Genomic DNA, 11,765 nt, shown 5'->3' with positions numbered 1-11,765 from the left:
TTCACAATTAATGAGAACTTCTCTACTCCGTGGACGTAGCCAATCTGGGTAAACCACGTACATCTTGTGTTTGCTTCCATGTCTCTATCCATTTACATATTTATCCACACTAATGACCGGAGCAATCTAGCGAAGGTCTCAAACTTAACATTTTCTGTTGTACCAAAGTCCCCACTGATTTTGTGCATCAACAAAAGACATTGTCACTAACTAGATGCTATGATGGGCTCAACTATGGGAATATACTTGTTGTCCAAAGTTTTGATTAGTTTTAGTGGACAAAATGTATGGGGAGGCTTTGTATAGGCTAGAGCATGAACAAGAGGGTGACACATGTCCCTTGGAGACTATGTAACTAGATTAATATGTCCATTTCTTGATTAATTTTAAATCAAAACCTGGTGTGGATAAAAACAACAAAAAGAGCCCAAAGAGCGACGTGGCATCTGCCATTAGCTTAATCCAGAGCTCAATAATAATAAGGCATTTGGGATAATTAAGCACGTGATATATATGATTCAAAATGTTTCTTCTCTCTTCTTTAAAAAAAATGTTAATTGTCATTTTAAGCAAAGTATTTCACTTATCAGATTCACCAGCTCGGAACATTGAATCTGGGACCTCCAATATTTTTTTGTTTATTAGAGAACCGCAATCCAGGCTCTTACAACTAAGCCACTTGTTGTGGTTGTATTACACTTATCATTTATTTGTAGCATTATTTGTATCATTCCTCTAATAGAGATAGGATTCACAACATACGTGGACTTCATCTCTATTAGATATTTGATACAAATCATGTTATAAATAGATAGTAAGAATAGCATTTTCATTTTAAGCAAAGTAATTTTGTCACTTTTTCACAAAGAAGGGTTAGTAACTCAAATAATTAAACATTGTGATATTAATTACATAACGTTTGAAATGCAACTGAAATTAAAACAAAACACAAAATGTGACAAATCTAGTAGGTAAAAAAGAAGAAATTAAAATTCAACAGAAGAATAATATTGTCCATTGTTTTGGATCCTTTTGTTTAGGGGTGGGCATAAAAACCGCTAAACCGCAAAACCGAATCGAACTGTATGAAAAAAAACCGAAAAGAACCGTGTTGACCGGAAAATTCAACTTTGAGTAAAAAACTGAACCGAACCGTTCAAACCGGTTCCGGTTCCGATTTCGAATGTACAAGAACCGGCCGGAACCGAACTGAACCGTTTTATTAATAATAAATAAATTATTATATATATATGCACACATGTCATGGTATAATAGGTTGAAAAAATAGTTTCACCAAGTTGCAAAGCATATGATCCCATCCCAAATAGGTTTCACTCTCACTCACTCACCTCACCTTCACCTCACTCACACGGCCTCACCCTCACACCCCATTCTCCCATTTCACAGCCGACCCTCACTGAGTCACTCTTCACAACCTCTCATCCAAAATATCAGCGATCCTCAGGCAGCCACAACCTCCACTCTCTACGACGGCCCTCATCATCCCTCTTCCGGGACAACTCACGACTCTTCGTCTTTTCATCCTCTGTCCTCCCTCGTTGGTATTTTCTCTATCTTTTCTCATATTTGAGATTAGGAATATGGTTGAGTTCCACTGGTTTTCCATTCTCAATGTAAGATGATGCACCTCTGAATGCTTCTGATTAGTCATAGCAATGAATATATCCCAGAAAACCGACCATCATTCTGTAAAACCCATTTCTCAACCATTAATAATAGCCAAAAGCAAAATCAAAATGCAAGTTCAGGTTGTTCAGCAAAGTAAAAAAAAAACTCATTTAAAAAGTAATAAGAAAGATAATTTCCATTACTCAAATATTTTTGTACCCCTTAGGTCAACATTTATGTGCTTCCCAACGGGATCTGAGGATATTTTTCCTTCTGCTTAGAAAGCTTGTGCAGAGGCTTTTAAATCCCGCTTCACTAGATAATCATGGATATACACATCCAGCCTGTTAATCACAAACATATATTATCAGTCACATGAGTAAAAGGAGAAAAACCGAAACTTCAAGATAAAAACTGTGAATTGGATTTGTTGGTATTTTGTTTAATGATTTGTAACTTGTTATGCGATTGTTTGACCGGATATCTGAGATATTTTTTATGTGGGTTACTAGATGCAGTTAGATCATTTGGAGGCTCCCCTGTACCTAGTCGTGTGACTTCTCAACTAATCTTTCTTCATTTGCTATGTGAGTGTTATTCTTTTGTTCTATTGTTAAAATCTGCTCTAAGTTTTGTATTTGGGTTTTATACGGCTTTGCTTATGTGGATTTCAAATTGATGTTGCTTGTGGATCAGTTTGTGGATCAATTTCAATATGTATGTGAATGACAAACTTTGTCTTGAATTTGGGTTTTGTTTGTTTGGGGATGACGATCCAATCTGAGCTGTAAGATATATAATTTTGAGTTCAATGAATAAGATATATAATTAACTGATACATGAAAGAGATCATATGGGATAGTTAAATTGTTTGAGATCATGTTTTATATAGCTAGTGTAATGAATACAAATTACATGGTGCTCAAAACTTTGTCTACCAATTGCTCTTAGAACATATTTGTAAGTAATTATATGTTGTCTGAAATATGTTTGATTTGATTATATGTTGTTTGATAGTGTACACGCACTACAAAACAAAGTGTCATTAGCGAGGGTCAAATACCGTTGGAAAAGGCATTTTGCCGTCGCAAATACTTATTTCCGACGGGAAAAAGCCCTCGCTGAGCGTTGGAATTAATGCATTTTCGACACACATGACTCGTTGTTAATAGTTATTTTTATGTTGGAAATGAATGTTCAAAATGGCAAACTTATTTTATTTTCGACATGGAATTTTGGTCGCAAATACTTATAAAGTTGTCGAAATTACTTTTCAAGTGACGACAAATGTTTTTTGCGATCACGTTTTTCCGACCAAACAATTGTGTCAAAAAATCTTTTTCCAACAAAATCATATTTTTTTACGAGAGTGCACAATCATCGCAATTACAATTACCGACCATACAAGGTTGTCGAAAATACATAACGGCTTGACAGAAATAGGCACAAAAACATATTTGCTATGATCAAGCATCGTCGAAAATATGTACTTCCAACGGTGAAGTTTTGTCAGTAATACATATTTGCAATGGCAAGCTTCGTCGGGAATATATATATTTTCGACAATGAAGACTCGTCGAATATATATATTTGCAATGGTGAAGTTTCATCGGTAATATATATTTCTGACGGTGAAGCTTCATTGGAAATAAATATTAATGACCATATTTAGTCGTCGCAAATTTTTTCATAACCAATATTTGGTTGAAAATGGGTTTTTCCTATATGAGCGTCTTTGTTAGAAATGTGCACATTAACGAGAGAAATTTACAATCGAAAAAGCTATTATTCTATTTATAATTAAATTATATATTGAAATTAAAATATGATAAAAATAGGTATGTAATCGTTACTAATAAATTAACCAAACCATTGTATTAAATTTCTCAATATCCAAGCAAGATTATTCATAAAATTATTTAAAAAAGAAAATGGACAATAGTTAAATTGGAAAAAAATACAAAAAGAACAATATCCCACGTATAAAACCTAACAAGTTCAGATATTTGATAATATCAAAATGAAAGTATGATGCACTACTAATCTTCATGTTAAGCATCTGACCAACTTTCAACATTCTCCTGTCAAACAAACAATAAAGAGAGTAAGTAAAGAAATAATATATTATTCAACAGTAAGACAAACAATAAAAATGAAATAAAACAATTTACCATAGAAGCAGATGGTCCTGAGCGCGCATAATTATTTGAGTTGTTTGGCATCAATCTTTCAACTAATTCTTGCAAAGAATTCAACTTATCTGTTAAAGTGTGGACTTGGTCCTTCAATTGCTCATGGCTTTCTTCACGTTCTAAGCACATACGTTTATTACAACTTTGGCTATTTGAGGGATATGCATCTTTAGTACTAAAGCCAACACCTACACCAAGAAGACGACCATGACTTGGGCCACCAATCACCCCCTTGTATATAACCCAATCATTTACTTCATTTTGTTCTTCCATAGCAGTATTCTTTTTGTTGTCCATTTTTTCCTTCAATAAAATTGTAATATGTAAGCATAGGTAATACACACAATATCATGTAAAAAAAAGATTGAAATTATGATAACATACATAAAGTTCTTTAGCCTTTTCACTTGCCCAAGTTTCTTCACCTTCACTCTTACGCTTACTCACATGGAATTTTTTGAAACAATCAATCGGGGCTAGGTTCAATTCCACTATGATCAAGCTATTAAGATTAAAAAAAAAAAAGTTCGTTAAATAAATTTTAACTATGCAAGAATGACGGTATGGAAATGTGCTAGAAACATGGATGTCTTCCGAAAAAAAAAATTCTAGGATGATTCCATGGGTCTTATACTATTCTTTTCCATGCCAGTGAAATTGACATGTAGTTTAGACAAAATCAAAAATAATTTCTGATGGCCAAGAACCCAGACTTGATTAGGCAAAGACAAAATCCCATTGTAGCTTTTCTTTTTGTACATATAAATTAAAAATCCACATATAAAATTACCTTGTATATTTGCATGTTGGGTCTCTTGCATTTCATTGTCATGTAGTTCAGTGGTGGTATCATGTTGGTTTAAAGAGAGTCTAGATGACAGACGACGTGTGCTTGATGAATTTTTTTGGCTCCTTCCCTTTTTTGCCATATCTATCAATCATACAAATACAAGAAAATTAGATGCCAATAGTACCGAAAGATAGAAAAATGAAAAAACGAAACCATGAAAGCTAAAATAAAATCGACTAGAATTAGGGTTTCAATGGCAGAAGGCAAAATATATACATAAACCCTAATTGTTAGAAAATCCCAGCAGCCATGAAAAATGAATAAAATTGAAATTTAATATATACATAAACCCTAAACTTAAAATTGGCACAAGGAGAACTCATTGTCACAAAACCTAAACTGGACGAACTAGACAAACAAGATGACTTTAGGGTTACCTGTATGCTCACGGTTGTGCACTTTGAATATTGATTATGGAGAGTTTTTGTTGCCTCCTTTGAAGGTTGGAGGCATTAATATAAATAATGGCATAGATGCAACCCTAATCTAATCAAGAGTGTAGTTTCCCTCCTTTTTTTTTTTTGGCTGTGGGCGGAACAAATTTTAGGAAATTTTTTTGGAAATTGTGGGAGAAAAGGGAGGGACATGCCAAAACCCTAATTAATTTGGAAAAAAACCAAACCGTCAAACTTACATAAAAACAAGAGTTTAGGAATTGTGGGAAAAAGAGGAGGGAAGCCAAATTTATTTTTGGGAAATGGCAAAACACTAAATTCTACAAACATTTTTTTTAAAATATAAAATAATATTGTTCCATACCATTCATTTAAGGAAAAAAGCCAAAACCCTGAACATTATCAAAAATTAATATTTGCAGTCTGGAAAATTAATTTGAATGATCTAACCGTCAAACTTGTTTCTATATGCTTCAAGATCACATACGTAAAAAATTGCAAAAAATGGACATTCAGATATTAGGTAACGAGACGAGACCTTTTGACGGTTATAAACACAAACTCACGATTTAACGGTGATCTTAACTCCGATTTTGATGATTTTTTACAAATACAATCCTCAACCTTATAAGAGTATGTTGAATGAATTTGATCTTCAATTTAAAATATTTGCACTAGTGGACACCACAAATTATTATGTTCAACTTAATGAAAGTATAAAATAAACTCCAAGTGTTTGTTGAATCTGTCGTTTTGAAGGAATACACATTCTACAAAACTAGTTTCAACGATCCAACCGTCAATCTTGTTTCTATATGCTTCAAGATCACATACGTAAAAAATTGCAAAAAACGGACATTCAGATATTAGGTAACGAGACGAGACCTTTTGACGGTTATAAACGCAAACTCACGATTTAACGGTGATCTTAACTCCGATTTTGATGATTTTTTACAAATACACTCCTCAACCCTATAAGACTATGATGAATGAATTCGATCTTCAATTTAAAATATTTGCACTAGTGGACACCACAAATTATTATGTTCAACTTAATGAAAGTATAAAATAAACTCCAAGTGTTTGTTGAATCTGTCGTTTTGAAGGAATACACATTCTACAAAACTAGTTCCAACGATCCAACCGTCAAACTTGTTTCTATATGCTTCAAGATCACATACGTAAAAAATTGTAAAAACGGAAATTCAGATATTAGGTAACGAGACGAGACCTTTTGACGGTTATAAACGCAAACTCACGATTTAACGGTGATCTTAACTCCGATTTTGATGATTTTTTACAAATACACTCCTCAACCCTATAAGACTATGATGAATGAATTCGATCTTCAATTTAAAATATTTGCACTAGTGGACACCACAAATTATTATGTTCAACTTAATGAAAGTATAAAATAAACACCAAGTGTTTGTTGAATTTGTCGTTTTGAAGGAATACACATTCTACAAAACTAGTTCCAACGATCCAACCGTCAAACTTGTTTCTATATGCTTCAAGATCACATACGTAAAAAATTGCAAAAAACGGACATTCAGATATTAGGTAACGAGACGAGACCTTTTGACGGTTATAAACGCAAACTCACGATTTAACGGTGATCTTAACTCCGATTTTGATGATTTTTTACAAATACACTCCTCAACCCTATAAGACTATGATGAATGAATTCGATCTTCAATTTAAAATATTTGCACTAGTGGACACCACAAATTATTATGTTCAACTTAATGAAAGTATAAAATAAACTCCAAGTGTTTGTTGAATCTGTCGTTTTGAAGGAATACTATTTTAATATGGTTTTGTGTTTTTTTTTTGTCGAAAATACGGTTTCGTGTATGTAATATTTTAATACCCAAAATGATGATGATGATGAGCCATACCAAGAAGAAGAGGCACATGGGGGTATTCAAGCCAACCAAAATGATGACGAAGATGATGAAATTGTGGGATAAGCTCTCATTGTGATTGTGTTTTTTTTTTATCTGAAAATTTAGTTGCGGAAGTGATGTGGTTATACTTTGTTCAATGTCAATGACAAATGTTATGATTTAACAAAGGCATGCAAATTATTTCTTTATCATAGAATACTATATTAAGTTATACACTTTTTTTCTCAATGGTTTTATTTTTAATTTAATGGTCCAATTTTCTCCATATGTATTCTAAATTATATGATCTATTTATTGTAGAATTTAAATTAAGCATCAAACTTATTTCAAGAATATTCAAACGACACATGTGACCTTTAGTAAATAATTGATTCCAACAAAACCATATGCATTAAAATTTATTCTGACAAAGAAAAAATTTTGTCTGAAAAATATGATTACTTCCGACAACAACTAATCACCCTCGAAAATATAAAAGCATTACCGAGAGGACTTTTTTTTCCCTCAAAATGATAAAAACATTACCGAGAGGACTTTTTTTCCCTCGAAAATACTAAATCAATTTCGTCCACATGAGTAAACCTTCGGAAATAACCATTCTATTTCCGATAAGAACTTTACTTGTCGTTAATACAACTGGCACCAATTCTTCCCGCCAAACAAAAGTGCAATTCCGACGAAACTTGAGACTTTTTCCTAGGACATCATGTGCGTTGGTAATAAAAATTTGTTTCATGCCATGTTACCGACGACTCATATTTTATGGTCGCAAAATGTGCTTTTTACAACGGTTTTTTTGGGCCCTCGAAAAATCTTCGTCGGTAATGACTACTTTTTTTGTAGTGACGAGTTGTTGTTTGAAAAAGAATCTGCCATTGCCAATGACATTTGGATTTTTGTTTTTGCTGCTTGTTGTTGCCAATATCAGGAGTTGTTGCTTGTTGCTGCCAATATCAAGAGCTACTTGCTTCTTGTTTGATTTTTGTTTTTGCTGCTTGTTGACTTGGTGCCACTGACCAAAGACATTTGCATTAAAAAGGATATGTGTTGTATGCAACTTTATATAAACAGTTTTAGAAGATGTTACATGTATTTGAATGCATGATGATTTAGTGTTCAAATAATTTAATATTCAAAACCGTAAACCGGCAAGAACCGAATCAGAACCGGTGTAGACCGAACCGTACAATTCTAGTGATAAATTTAATCAAAACCGCACCGCACCGAACCGTTAATATTTTAAGATTTCGGTTCTGGTTTGGGGGTGGAACCGCATCGTGCCCACCCCTACTTTTGTTTGTTTTCCAGTCAAACATGAATAGTAACTCAACAAGCTTTAAGCATCCTAACATTAATTACGACCACATTTCACTTGGCTAAATTGCATGATGTAAAACAATATGAGAGAAACAAAAACAAACAAATGAATCTATTCTTACCGGGGTGTGAGCCTTTCTCTCTTCTTGAGAGCTTTCTCATCGGGTTGTGAGTGTACATCCTTCTCCGTCGTCGACGTCACAGCTGCCGATCCTAGCTCTGGCTAGGGTTGGTGGTAGACTCTTGCTTATCTTCTTCCTTTTTTCCTTTTCTTTCCGTCTCTTTCTGTTTGCGTTTTCCGCTACCCTTTTGCTGGTTCAACCCTCTTTACCATATTTTGATTTTACTACCCAGTGGGCCCCTCTTCGATTTACCCTTCCCTCCAACTCCATGATTCCCCACCCTCTGTTCCCAATCCTTTCCATTTGCCTCTATCCTTCATTGATCCTTCCATCTGTGTCTGCATCAACTCCTCAACACTACAATTTTTCGCAATTTCCTGGGAAGGTACGTAGAGCTTCGAGTTTCCTCATCGCTTGGGTGTTCCCACTACCTTCTTCCCGTTGTGTGCCTTGTTGGCACTGTTGCTCGTGGGTTGGTTCCTACGAGCTTCTGTCGGTTTCTGTTGCAGATCTGCGTGGTGCTCTTTGAAAGATGTCGGCATCTTCTATTTCTCCACTTCGGGGTCTCTATTTGGCATTGTTTCTGGCGATGGGTTTAAGCTTTGCGGTTGGGGTCCTTCCAATGGCATCAACGGCGACTGCATGCTTTTAGGGTTTTTTTGGTTGCTTGTTTGTTTTTTGCTCTTAGCTTTCTGTTGGGCTTTTTTTACTGTACTGTGGAGGTCTATATCTCTTTTATGTGCATATTGTATTTGGACTCTTTCTTGTAAATTTGTTTGTTGGTAATAATAAAAGAAGCCCAATGACCGAACAAAAACAAACAAATGATTTCAACCCTCTAGTTTTGTCTTATGCACTTATTCTCTTATTTTTATAATAAAACTAATGAAAATGACTTGAAAATAAGAATAAAATAAAGGGTAAAGTGAATAGTACCATGATTGGCTTTTTAATGTAAAAATATGGTTTTTCGTTAAAGTAAATAGTACCAGGAATTTTTTGTAACATCCCACATTACCCAAGGGAGTGGATCCTCTATGCCTTATATGTATATTCTCATCTCTACCTAGCACGAGACCTTTTGGAAACTCACTGGCTTCAGGTTCCATTGGAACTCTGAAGTTAAGCGAGTTCGCGCGATAGCAATCTCATGATGGGTGACCCACTGGGAAGTTCTCGTATGAGTTTTCAGAAACAAAACCGTGAAAGCATGGTCGGGGCCCAAAGTGGACAATATTGTGATACGGTAGAGTCGAGCCTAAGATATGGTGAGGGCTCGGGCCGGGATGTGATAATTTGGTATCAAAGCTAATCTCAGGCCGAGAGTGTGCCTCGTCAGGCCCCTAAGGGGAGATGGATTGTAACATCTCACATCGCCCAAGGGAGTGGATCCTCTATGCCTTATATGTATATTCTTATCTCTACCTAGCACGAGGCCTTTTGGGAGCTCATTGGCTTCGGGTTTCATCAGAATTTCGAAGTTAAGCAAGTTCGCGCGAGAGAAATCCAATGATGGGTGACTTACTGGGAAGTTCTCGTGTGAGTGCCCAAAAACAAAACCGTGAAGGCATAGTCAAGGCCCAAAGCGAACAATATCATGCTATGGTGAAATCGAGCCTGGGATATGGTAGGGGCCTGAGCCGGGATGTGACACTTTTCGTTAAAGTTCCCTATTTTTATTTGTTAATTGTAATTTTATTATTACAATCCACTGGGAAGTTCTCGTATGAGTTTTCAGAAACAAAACCGTGAAAGCATGGTCGGGGCCCAAAGTGGACAATATTGTGATACGGTAGAGTCGAGCCCAAGATATGGTGAGGGCTCGGGCCGGGATGTGATAATTTGGTATCAAAGCTAATCTCAGGCCGAGAGTGTGCCTCGTCGGGCCCCTAAGGGGAGATGGATTGTAACATCTCACATCGCCCAAGGGAGTGGATCCTCTATGCCTTATATGTATATTCTTATCTCTACCTAGCACAAGGCTTTTTGGGAGCTCATTGGCTTCGGGTTTCATCAGAATTTCGAAGTTAAGCAAGTTCGCGCGAGAGAAATCCAATGATGGGTGACCTACTGGGAAGTTCTCGTGTGAGTTCCCAAAAACAAAACCGTGAAGGCATAGTCAAGGCCCAAAGCGAACAATATCATGCTATGGTGAAATCGAGCCTGGGATATGGTAGGGGCCTGAGCCGGGATGGGACACTTTTCGTTAAAGTTCCCTATTTTTATTTGTTAATTGTAATTTTATTATTACAATCCAATAATTAGAAGGATTCTAAATGAAAAAACAAGTGTGCAAATTATTTCTTAAAAAGTAATATGGGAGAGTATGTATTGTTTAGTGACTCTCCATGCGTCCCGGCTTTGAAACTTTCTTCTCCTAAATTATATATAATGGTTTGGTGACCACTTCATATCACTATGTTGGTTTATTGCTAGTTTAATTTGCATCAAAAGGATTCAACCATTATATATAAAGAATAAACTGTCGACCCCCCTGAACTTTCACCTAACTTTCGATCTATCCCTAAACTTTTAAATTGAAAAATCAAGGACTTAAACTAATTTTTTGTCCAATTTTCCCATGCTATTAGTTTTTTCATTCATTCCATCCAAATTTCTATTCAATGAAAACATGTGCACAACGTGGTAGTTCGGTCACTTAGTTCTTTCAAATAAATGAAAACCCTAGATTATAAAATGTTAACCTATGGAAATATGTTATTATATAGCTTTTGTGTCTAAAGATCTAATGAAGTGACGTTTTTGTTCTCAAATGAGAGTCATGTGATAATATATAACGTTAATTTAATGGAATCAATGAAAAACTAGTGGTAGGGGAAAATCGCCTAAAAAAATTAGTTTAAGTCCTTGATATTTCAATGTCAAAGTTTATGGAATAAATCGAAAGTTAAATGAAAATTCAAGAGGAAAATCTATTGTTTACTCTATATATAAATATGTAGGGGTGTGATATCCACACACCCCTTTTTACTTCTCACACACTCTTCTAAGTTTCGGTCGTTGGATCGGATGAATTGAAGAAGATCAAAGGGTAGAAATTAATAAGGGGTGTTTGAAAAGTAAAAATGGGTGTGTGGATAACACACCCCAAATATGTAATATCCCAAGAATTAATTATCGAATAAGAGAAATATTTGGAAAAAAATGTTGTGCTTATTTATTCAAAAGGTTTTCATATGAAGGTAGTGAACATCATTGCGAGTTCGTATAATCTTTCAGATGATTTTTCGGAGCTTAGGTTTTAATTGAATTTACAAGTTGGACCAATGGCGAATCACCACATGACAGAAAAAGGTGTGGCTGGCAAGCCACGTGACAGCTCCTGAAGG

At 35.2% G+C, this 11,765-nt stretch overlaps 1 long non-coding RNA gene across 1 annotated transcript; it reads right to left on the bottom strand.

Annotated features, from left to right (window-relative positions):
- Positions 1–3,478: 3,478 nt before the first annotated feature.
- LOC126605320 (uncharacterized) lies at positions 3,479–4,076 on the bottom strand. Its single transcript, XR_007616913.1, has 2 exons — positions 3,801–4,076; positions 3,479–3,710 (listed from the first exon to the last, which is right to left on the bottom strand). It is a non-coding gene; the product is annotated as an uncharacterized LOC126605320 (long non-coding RNA).
- Positions 4,077–11,765: the final 7,689 nt, after the last annotated feature.

Source organism: Malus sylvestris, chromosome 15 (assembly GCF_916048215.2).
Source record: "Malus sylvestris chromosome 15, drMalSylv7.2, whole genome shotgun sequence".
NCBI lineage: Eukaryota > Viridiplantae > Streptophyta > Magnoliopsida > Rosales > Rosaceae > Malus > Malus sylvestris.
Note: the sequence above shows the minus strand (reverse complement) of the source record. Positions and strands in the feature narration are given on the sequence as shown.